The 10,893-nt window shown below is 47.6% G+C and overlaps 1 long non-coding RNA gene across 1 annotated transcript; it reads left to right on the plus strand.

Moving 5' to 3' along the window:
- Positions 1 to 6,954: 6,954 nt before the first annotated feature.
- Positions 6,955 to 10,648, plus strand: LOC136380826 (uncharacterized). Its single transcript, XR_010746993.1, has 3 exons — positions 6,955 to 7,100; positions 8,329 to 8,556; positions 9,346 to 10,648. It is a non-coding gene; the product is annotated as an uncharacterized lncRNA (long non-coding RNA).
- Positions 10,649 to 10,893: the final 245 nt, after the last annotated feature.

Genomic DNA, 10,893 nt, shown 5'->3' on the forward strand with positions numbered 1-10,893 from the left:
CAAAAAGGGTGGGAAAGGCTTAATCCCAAAACCAAGCCCCAGGCTCCAACAATCCTGCCTGCCCCCAACACACATTAATGTCACCTGGGCGTCGGCCTCCTTGTGTCATCTTTAACAAAGTGAGCATAATACATTTTATCTGCCCAACAGTGCTGCAACTATGAGTTGATACTTCCCACCTCTCTCCCTGTCTCTATCTGTCTCTGTCTCTGTCTCTCTTTCTCTCTGGCTAAAACAAAGAAACAAACAAACAAAACCCAGAATAACAATGTAAAGCCAGTAGCCACGGCCACCATCATAGCCGCCTGGCCCATGCAGATTCGCATTTGATTCGGACAAATGGTAATGAAACAACAGAGCCAAGAACTGGTGGGCCATTACCTTTAATCCTAGCTTGCACCCGGCAGGCAAGAAATACATACAGTAGGAAAACACTTCCCTTTTGTTGGTCAAATAAGTTTGTAAATATGATATATATGTTTGCTCGCTTGTGACTTATATTGGGTGTGGGGGACAGGCTATAAGCAGGCCAGGTCGTTATAGCCTAAGGTTTGGTTTTGGGACTAAGCTTTTCCCCACACCCTTGACTGATTGTATGATCTGGGTGGTGCACTCTCATGAGGAATCCAATTATGCCTTGGATAAGTGACTTTGTATCGGGGACTTCCTTGTTTGTATATTGGATTAAGGGATTTTGGTTTTCTACACTATAAAGTGGGACAGACCAGGAGCTTGGACACACAGTTCCTGCTATCACAATTGCAGGGGCTTCCCTGATCCCTTGCCCTTCATGGGAAGAGCTGGTTTTCTGCTTTTCCCTTGTCTTCTTTTGTGGTTTGCCTGTCTTGGTGAGACACCAATAAATAGGATGGCCCCCGTCCTCTGACTCCGCCATTTCTTTATCGTCTGCCCGAATCCAATGGGAACCTGCATGTGAATGGCCACGATGGCGGCTCCTGGCCTTACACCTTTCCATTCAGGGCTCCTGTAAAGCCAGAAGCCACGGCCAGGACCACCATCAGAGCAGCCCAGCCCATGCAGGTTCACATTGGATTCGGACAGTCGGTAAAGAAACTGCGGAGCCAAAAACTGATGGGCCATAGTCTTTAATTCTAGCTTGCACCCGGCGGGCAAGTAAAAATACACACTGGGCTCCAAAACCCACTCACATTCAGTGCTCACAAAGCCACTGACTTATCCGAGTTTCCTAGAATCAAAGGTTTCTAGCTCACCAGACTTATTCACCTCTGTTCCCCATCTCCTTCCTTATCCCAGATACAAACTCTACAAAAACTGGCATCTCACTCAGCACTCCACCATCTTGGCTGCTTCTCCTGGCCTCCTCCACGTGGCCTTTCTCTGCTCTCTGCTCTGCTCCCTCTTCTAATGCTAATCTCAGGAACCAAGAGCGCAAGCTCCCGCTCCGTCCCCATTTTATAGTGTAGAAATCCAAACCCTTAATCCAATATACAAAATAGGGAAGTCTCTAATACAAAGTCACTTTCTGAGGCATGATTGGATTGTACCACCCCACATCAAAAAGGGTAGGAAAGGCTTGATCCCAAAACCAAGCCCCAGGCTACAAGGATTCTCAACACACATTAATATCACCTGGGTGACGGCCTCCTTGTGGGCAACGTAATCTTTAACAAAGTGAGCATAATACATTTTATCTGCCCAACAGCTCCCAAAGCCACTGACATATCCGAGTTTCCTAAAATCAAAGGTTTCTAGCTCACCAGCCTCATTCACCTCTGTTGGGCAGATAAAATATATTATGCTCACTTTGTTAAAGATGGCGCTGTCCACATGGAAGCCCGTCGCCCAGGTGATATTAATGTGTGTTGTGGGCGGGCTGTGGGCAGGCAGGATCCTTGGAGCCTGGGGCTTGGTTTTAGGACTAAGCCTGTCCCACTGTTTTTGATGTGGGGTGGTGCAATCCCATCATGCCGCAGATAAGTGACTTTGTATTAGAGATTTTGCTATTTTGTATATTTGATTAAAGGTTCTGATTTCTACACTATAAAATGGAGGCAGAACGGAAGCTTGCTCTCTCGGTTCCTGAGATTATCATTAGAGGAGAGAGCAGAGCAGAGAGCAGAGAAAGGCCACGTGGAGGAGGACAGGAGAAGCAGCCAAGATGGCGAGTGTTGAGTAAGAGGCCAGTTTGTGCAGAGTTTGTGCAGGGAGAAGGAAGGAGATGGGGAACAGAGGTGAATAAGTCTGGTGAGCTAGAAACCTTTGATTCTAGGAAACTTGAATAAGTCAGTAGCTTTGGAGCACTGAATGTGAGTGGGTTTTGGAGCCCAGTGTGTGTATTTACTTGCCCGCCGGGTGCAAGCTAGGATTAAAGATGATGGCCCACCAGTTTTTGGCTCCATTGTTTCTTTACCAACTGTCCGAATCCAATGCGAACCTGCATGTGAATGGCCACGATGGTGGCCCCGGCTACTGGTTTTACAACCTCTGTTCCCTGTCTTCTTCTCTCTGCAAAAACTCTGCACAAACTGGCTTCTCCTTCAGCACTCCACCATCTTGGCTGCTTCTCCTCTCCTCCACCCAGCATGGGCTCCTCTGCCCCATTTTATAATGTAGAAATCAAAACCTTTAATACAATATACAAACAAGAAAGTCTCTGATACAAAGTCACTTATCTGAGTCATAAGTGGGATTCCTCATGAGAGTGCACCATCCCACCCACAGCATGCAATAGTCAAGGGTGTGAAAGGCTTAGTCTTAAAACTAAGCCTTAGGCTATAAAGACCCTGCCTGCTTACAGCCTGTCCCCCACACCCAATGCAAACTACAATATAGGCGAGCAAACATATATATCATATTTACAAACTTATTTGACCGACAAACAATAACAATGGTCTCCTGCTCTGGCAAGAGATTGTGCCCCTCTAAAAAAAGAAAATTACCCTGAGCTTTCAAAGGTTTGTTATCCTAGACTAGATACAAAAAGACAATAGACAGGACTCAGTCAGGGTAAAGACTGACCTTTGTCAGTCTATCTACATGACTCACAGTCCTGTGCTAGGGCAGGGCAACCTACCATGACTCACTTTTAGCTAAAAAGGTTTCATTTCAGATCATGTGGTTACTTTAGGTCTCTGAGTTTGTAAGGCCACCACGCAAGCCTCCCCTGAGCTCATCAGGTTACTATGTGGCTCCTTTTCGTTCACACACACATGCCCCATGCTGCTTTCAACCTGGACTCATAATGTTCCCCTTCTCTTTCCTGGGCTAATCTCCAGACCACCCTGCTCCAGGGTGTGCTCCCACAAAGACACAATGCAGCATGTTATTAACACTGAGGAGTTTGGCTTAGAACAGTCATCCAGAAACTGCTTGAATTAATAGAGGGAGAGAGGAAGGGAGGGAGGGAGGGAAGGAGGAAGGAAGTTAGGAGGGAAGGAAGGAAGGAAGGAAGGAAGGAAGGAAGGAAGGAAGGAAGGAAGGGAGGGAAGGAGGAAAGAAGTTAGGAGGAAGGAAGTTAGGAGGGAAGGAAGGAAGGAAGGAGGGAAGGAAGGAAGGAAGGAAGGAAGGAAGGAAGGAAGGAAGGAAGGGATAGAGGGAAGGACAGAAGGAGGGACAGAGGAAGGGAGGAAGGAAAAGAAAAGTGAAAACTCAATAAATATTTGTTTAGTGAATGAATTGGGTTTAAAGGGAGAAATTTATTGTCTCATATAACTAAGGTGACCAACTTTTTTACAATGAAAAGGAGAAAAATAAATTGAAGCTAACAAATCATAAAATAAAAGAAACATTTTATTCATTGCAACAATAATACACTATAATGTGATAAATGCATAATAAAAACATTTGTAATATTTTATATTGTAATTATGCTTACATCCTATTAATTTTTAATAATAATTGTAAGAAAAAAAGTATTCATTTAGACACAAATATGTCACATCACACGCAATGGATCAATTCTGCATCGGTCAAATACAGACATTTACAGATTAGTCTTCCAATATCAAAAAGGAGGACAGGTAGGAGGACACTTTCTGAGGGAGGACGGAACTTACACAAGAGGGACTGTCCTCCCTAAAGGAGGACGATTGGTCACCTTAAAACTGAAAAATCCAAGGGAAGGGCTAAATGAACAGAAAGATAGATGATAGATAGATAGATAGATAGATAGATAGATAGATAGATAGATAGATAGATGATAGATAGATACTGCAGATAGATGAAAGAGAGAAAGAAAGATGGGCCTACAGATGGGGACAGAGGATAGGTAAACACTCTAGATCAGAGGTCCCCAAACTTTTTACACAGGGGGCCAGTTTACTGTCCCTCAGACCGTTGGAAGGCCGGACTATAAAAAAAACTATGAACAAATCCCTATGCACACTGCACATATCTTATTTTAAAGTAAAAAAACAAAACAGGGCCATGCGTGAGGAAACGGAGAGCTCTGTGGAAGAGGCTGCCCGGGACCTGCAACCTGAGCAGTGGAAGGAGTTGGAGCAAACGCAGGAGAAACCGATGCTGACCCTGGAGCTGGAGGAAGCGCTGGAGAAGGAGGCCGACCAGGTTTGCGAGATTCACCTGGAAATGGAGCAGCTGCTGGAGGAGGATTCACAGGTTCGTGAGTTGCAGATTGCCCTGGACGTTGTGGAGAGCCAGCAGCGGTGGGAGGCTGAGGCTGAGGCTGAGGCCAGGGCTGGAGCTGCACGGTCTGCGGAGCAGAAGGTGACAGCAGCCTGGGACTCGAGCCTGGCAGTGGGAGCTGGTGTTTTCAGTTCCTCTTTGGAGGATGAGGAGAACCGGGCTGGAGTTGCAATCCGCAGTCTCCAGGTGGCGCAGTGGGTAGAGCGTTGGACTGGGATGCGGAGGACCCAGGTTCGAGACCCCGAGGTTGCCAACTTGAGTGCGGGCTCATCTGGTTTAAGCAAAAAGCTCACCAGCTTGAGCCCAAGGTCGCTTGCTCGAGCAGGGGGTTACTCGGTCTGCTGAAGGCCCACGGTCAAGGCACATATGAGGAGGCAATCAATGAACAACTAAAAGTGTTGCAACCCGCAGCGAAAAACTGATGATTGATGCTTCTCATCTCTTCATTCCTGTCTGTCTGTCCCTGTCTATCCCTCTCTCTGACTCTCTCTCTTTCTGTCTCTGTAAAAGAAAAAGAAAAAAAAAAGAAAGAGGTGCCCCTTCCGGAAGTGTGGTGGGGGCCGGATAAATGGCCTCAGGGGGCCGCATGCGGCCCACGGGCCATAGTTTGGGGACCCCTGCTCTAGAGCAATGACTTTTAAGGTACAAGCAGTACACACCTGTTGTTGGGCAGATAAAATATATTATGCTCACTTTGTTAAAGATGGCACTGCCCACATGGAAGCCCATTGCCCAGGTGATAATATATATTAATTGCCCTTCTTGCTTGGGATGGGCATGATTATATTAGAATGTGTGTTGGGCCTGACCAGGTGGTGGTGCAGTGGTTAGAGCGTCAGATTGGGATGCAGAGGACCCAGGTTCGAGACCCTGAGGTTGTCAGCTTGAGCACGGGCTCATCTGACTTGAGCAAAAAGCTCACCAGCTTGGACCCAAGGGTGCTGGCTCGAGCAAGGGGTTACTCGGTCTGCTGAAGGCCCGCGGTCAAGGTACATATGAGAAAGCAATCAATGAACAACTAAGGTGTCACAACGAAAAACTGATGATTGATGCTTCTCATCTCTCTGAGTTCCTATCTGTCTGTCCCTATCTGTCCCTCTCTCTGACTCTCTCTCTGTACCTGTAAAAAAAAAAATGTGTGTTGGGGGAGGGCTGTGAGCAGGCAGGATCCTTGTAGCCTGGGGCTTGGTTTTAGGACTAATCCTTTCCCACCCCTTTTTTTTTTTTTTTTAATTTATTTTTTACAGAGACAGAGAGAGAGTCAGAGAGAGGGATAGACAGGGACAGACAGACAGGAACAGAGAGATGAGAAGCATCAATCATTAGTTTTTCGTTGCATGTTGCGACACCTTAGTTGTTCATTGATTGCTCTCTCACATGTGCCTCGACCGCGGGCCTTCAGCAGACTGAGCAACCCCTTGCTTGAGCCAGCGACCTTGGGTCCAAGCTGGTGAATTTTTGCTCAAACCAGATGAGCCCACGCTCAAGCTGGCGACCTCGGGGTCTCGAACCTGGGTCTTCCGCATCCCAGTCCGACGCTCTATCCACTGCGCCACCGCCTGGTCAGGCCTTTCCCACCCTTTTTGATGTGGGGTGGTGCACTCTAATGAGGAATCCCATTTATGCCTCAGATAAGTGACTTTGTATCAGAGACTTCCTTGTTTCTGTATTGAATTAAAGGTTTTTATTTCTACACTATAAAGTGGGGCAGACTGAGAGCTTGCTCTCTCTCAGTTCCTGAGATTAGTATTAGAGAGGAGAGCCGAGAAAGGCCACGTGGAGGAGAGGAGAGGCAGCCAAGATGGAGGAGTGCTGAAGGAGGAGCCAGTTTGTGCAGAGTTTGTGCAGAGAGAAGGAGATGGGGAACAGAAGTGAATAAGGCTAGTAAGCTAGAAACCTTTGATTCTAGGAAACTCAGATAAGTCAGTGGCTTTGGGAGCCCTGAATGGAAAGAGAAGTGTTTTCCCACTGTGTGTATTTTTCTCCCACCGTGTGCAAGCTAGAATTAAAGCTAATAGCCCACCAGTTCTTGGCTCCATTGTTTCATTACCGTCTGTCCGAATCTAATGAGAACCTGCACTGGTTGTGATGGTGGCCGTGGCTACTGGCTTTACACCTGTCTTTCAAGAGGTTAAAGCTATATTTAAGTGGACATAATTCTGACCCCTTTCCCCAGGCGCGTGAGCCTCAGAGGGAGACAGATAAGGGAGGGACACAGGCCCCGTGGGACAATAGGAATGTCCTGAAAAAGAAACTGGGTGCTCCTTCCCATTATAGATGAACTTCCGGGCAAATTCCAGCATGCCTGCCACAGCTGGAGGCGGGCGAAGAACCCTGTTCTTTAAAAGCCCTCAGAGATCTTGAATTTAATTAAATACGCATTTTGCGTCATCCCAGAAGGAAGCAAGAAAAAAACCTCGCTTTTTTTGGACTGGTAAAGACCTAGTGCCTCCCTCAGTTGACCTGTTAAGCCGGTGAGTGAGTTCTGGCCCGGCGTGGGGGGGGGGGGTGCTCCTGAAATAAGCACCACCCCTCCTCAAAGCCTCAGCCCCAGCAAGGAACTTTTCCCAGAAGTCCCGAGCAGGGCCAGTGAGCAGCTTCTCCCCAGACACAGACCTGTTCTGCAGGGTGACTTTCCATTAGGAGGGAAAAGGGAGAAGAACACAATCATCTGGAAAAAAAAAAAAAGAAAAGAAATTGAAAGCAGTTACCGGGGCTTGGCCTCTAGCCCCAGGAAGCTGTAGAAAGAGGCCCCAGACTTCCTGCTCCCCAGCTGCCGGCTCGGCCCGTTTCCTGCCCCACAGAAAGCTCCCACCCCCAGGAACAGCTGGGCTGGGGGCCAGCCCGGGGTGGGGGCCCGGAGTGGGGGCCGACGGCTCCCGCGTCTGCCCTGGAAGCCAAAGGGGCCTTTGCAGTCCACGTTCAGGCGGAACCGCTTACTACTCCGTCTCCTTTCTTCCCTTCTCTCTGCCCACGTTGTCTTGTCATCTCAGAACAATCTTATTCAGTTTCTGAGGTTTTATGGCTAAAAAAAAGGGGAGGGAGGTGATCCTCTCCAGTAGGTTGCTGCCTCTGTCTGGCTCTCCCTCTCCCTTCCTCCACCTCTCTCCTCCCCCCAACCCCCACCAGGGTGAACATAAAAGGCTCCCACCACTGCTGCAGGGCACCCAAGCCGCAGCGGGGTGACTCCTAGCTGACCGGGTGCCTACCCACTTCTCTGCAGGCAGGCAGGTGTAAGTGAGCCAGGAGAGGGTCTGCCGTAGGCAGTCAGACAGACAGGAGCAGAGTGAGGACAAGAAGGTCAACAGGGTGGGGACCCCGGGTGCCTAGCAACGGGCAAACCTGGGGAAAGAAGGACCTCACACTCACACCCCCACACCCACAACCTTTTCTCCCCTAGCATATCACGGCCCACGCCGTGTAGACCACCTGACCTTCCATGTCATAGATCAGGAGGTTTGGAAAACGTCCCCCCACCCACTCACCCTTCCGACCTTTTCTCCCCTGGCAGGTTGCTAGTTATGAGGGTTAGCCCCCCTTAGAGGGGAAATGATGATCAAGGAGGTCAGAGAATATCGAGGTGACCAGTCGTCCTCCTTTAGGGAGGACAGTCCTTTTGTAAGTTCCCTCCTCTCTCGAAAAGTGTCCTCCTTTTTGATATTGGAAGACTAATCTGTAAATGGCCATATTCGATCAATGCAGAGTTGATTCATTGCGTGTGATGTGATGTATCTGTATTTGACATGATGATTCGTCAAAGATCAGTACAGTGCGGCCAGATGCGATTATGAGATGCGTGCTCTCCGCATGGGAGACCTTGAGAGAGCGGGCAAATGGCTTTGTGTACTTCTTACTGAAACACGACACGGCACAGACGACATTGTAGACTCACGATTATTTCTTTCTCAATGAATATTCAATCATAAACAGGTAAGCACAATTCACGTTTTATTAATTCATTATTTAATAATTTCCAAATATGTATAATTTTATTTACAAGTATTTTCCCAAAATTCGAGTTTTAAAGTAGATATCTAACCTCAAGCCATATCTATTAATAATGCATTTTGTTTATTTATTTATTTTACAGAGACAGAGAGTCAGAGAGAGGGATAGACAGGGACAGACAGGCAGGAACAGAGAGATGAGAAGCATCAATTATTAGTTTTTTCGTTGCGACACCTTAGTTGTTCATTGATTGCTTTCTCATATGTGCCCTGACCGTGGGCCTTCAGCAGACCGAGCAACCCACTGCTTGAGCCAGCGACCTTGGGTCCAAGCTGGTGAGCTTTGCTCAAACCAGATGAGCCCGTGCTCAAGCTGGAGACCTCAGGGTCTCGAACCTGGGTCCTTCCACATCCCAGTCCAATGCTCTACCCACTGCACCACCACCTGGTCAGGCTAATAATGCATTTTGATTAAATAGTTGCATAAAACATCCTTTTTTTATTAGAAAATGATAAATACACCTGAATATCACTCCAAATTTAGTAGTTTTGTTTGATATTTCATTTTACTAAATGAGTTACTTTTTTCTTACAATTATTATTAAAAATTAATAGGCATGTAAGCATAATTACAATATAAAATATTACAAACGCTTTTATTATGCATTTATCATATTATAGTATATTATTGTTGCAATGAATAAAATGTTTCTTTTATTTATGATATTGTTTTCTTCCATTTATTTTTGTCCTCCTTTTCATTGTAAAAAAGTTGGTCACCTTACCCTTAAGCATGAAGCCCTTAGGACAGGGAGCTGCTGACCCCATCAGAGACTCTCAGGCCTCAGTTGTGTTTCAGCTCCCGGCTCAGAAGAGCAGCAGCACCAGACAAGGGACTCCGTGGCTGCCTTCAGGACCACCTGTATGGACTCATGTCCCCCTGCCCTGGTGCAGACCAGTCAGTGGAGACCACAGCCTGGAGAGCTAATGAATATTCTTTTGAGAGCCTCCCCTGGGTCTTCCCCTAAAATCCTCACCCACACCAGCCCTTAGCATGGAGGACGCCTAGCTCTGGCTTCTGGGAGCACGCCCACACCTTTCCTGGCCCCCTCCACTCCCCCGCCCCCTAGCACATTACCTCTTTCTCTCCTAAGCAACTAGGACCCTTGCTTTTACCTCTGTAACTTGTTTCCCGAGCCTGTTTTTTCTGCAGCTCAATTCTTACCTCTGTGATTTTTTAAAATGCTAATTTATTAATTTTTAAAGAAAGAAAGGGATAGAGAGAGAGAAAAAAAACAAACATCAATTTATTGTCCCACTCATTCATGCTCCTGCACGTGCCCTGACCAGGGATCGAACCTGCAACCTCGGTGCATCGGTAGAACGCGCCAACCAGCTGAGCAACGGGCCAGGGCCTGTGCTTTTTCTAAATAAACCTTCTCTTACAGTTTTGAGTCTTGGCTCTGAATATTTTTCTTAGCCGGAACTCAGGGACCGAGGGGCTGAAGCCAGGTCTGGTCTGACCCCACTGGTCTAACACCGGGTGCCGTTTTCGCTGCCGCCCTTGTTCCCCTGAAGGGACCAAAGCTTCGCCACCCTGAAGCCGCCTTTCGGGGATATGGATTTTAAGCTCTTAATGAAGAAACAAGACTCAGAAAGAACTTTTGACTTCCCCACCAACACCACCACCACCGCCGCCGCCGCCGCTGCCGCCTTCCTGCCCAAGAGATTCCGACAGAAAAAAGCGACCTCGGGAAGGAGATCCTAGGATGTCCCTTAGCCTAACAGGAATTAAGTAGAGTAAACGCAGGGCTTCGGACAGGGGCCTGTTAGCTGGAGACCCCTGGGTCCCACTGTTTCTGAGTTGGCTTGCCAGAATTGTCCTGCCTTGTATGTTCCCCTCTCCCTTAACTAAACTCTCCGTTCTCACTTCTGAAATCCAATTCCTGTCCCCTCCACCAGCCCCCACCCCGCTCCTTTTCTTCCGTCCACAAATGTCTTATCTGCCCAATGTCACCTCACTGTCTTTGGGATTTTTATGGGATGATCACGACTATGTGAATTCAGCATGCACGTGTATTAAACTTTGATTTTCTATTAATCCAGCTATTAGCTCAGCCTGGAATAAATTAGAAGATGGGGAAAAAAGGATTAATATATTCTAGTCCCCTCCTCCCTGCCCCCAGGACCCACTAGCACAGGCTGTCCTGGTAGCTAGACCTTCCTTTATTTATGGGAAAGAGCCCCCACTCCAGCTTGAGGCAGGGCTCAAAGGTGGTGAACAATTGGGGGTCAGATCCGTCAGGAAGAGACTGGGGCC

The sequence above is a fragment of the Saccopteryx leptura genome, chromosome 9 (assembly GCF_036850995.1).
Source record: "Saccopteryx leptura isolate mSacLep1 chromosome 9, mSacLep1_pri_phased_curated, whole genome shotgun sequence".
Lineage (NCBI taxonomy): Eukaryota > Metazoa > Chordata > Mammalia > Chiroptera > Emballonuridae > Saccopteryx > Saccopteryx leptura.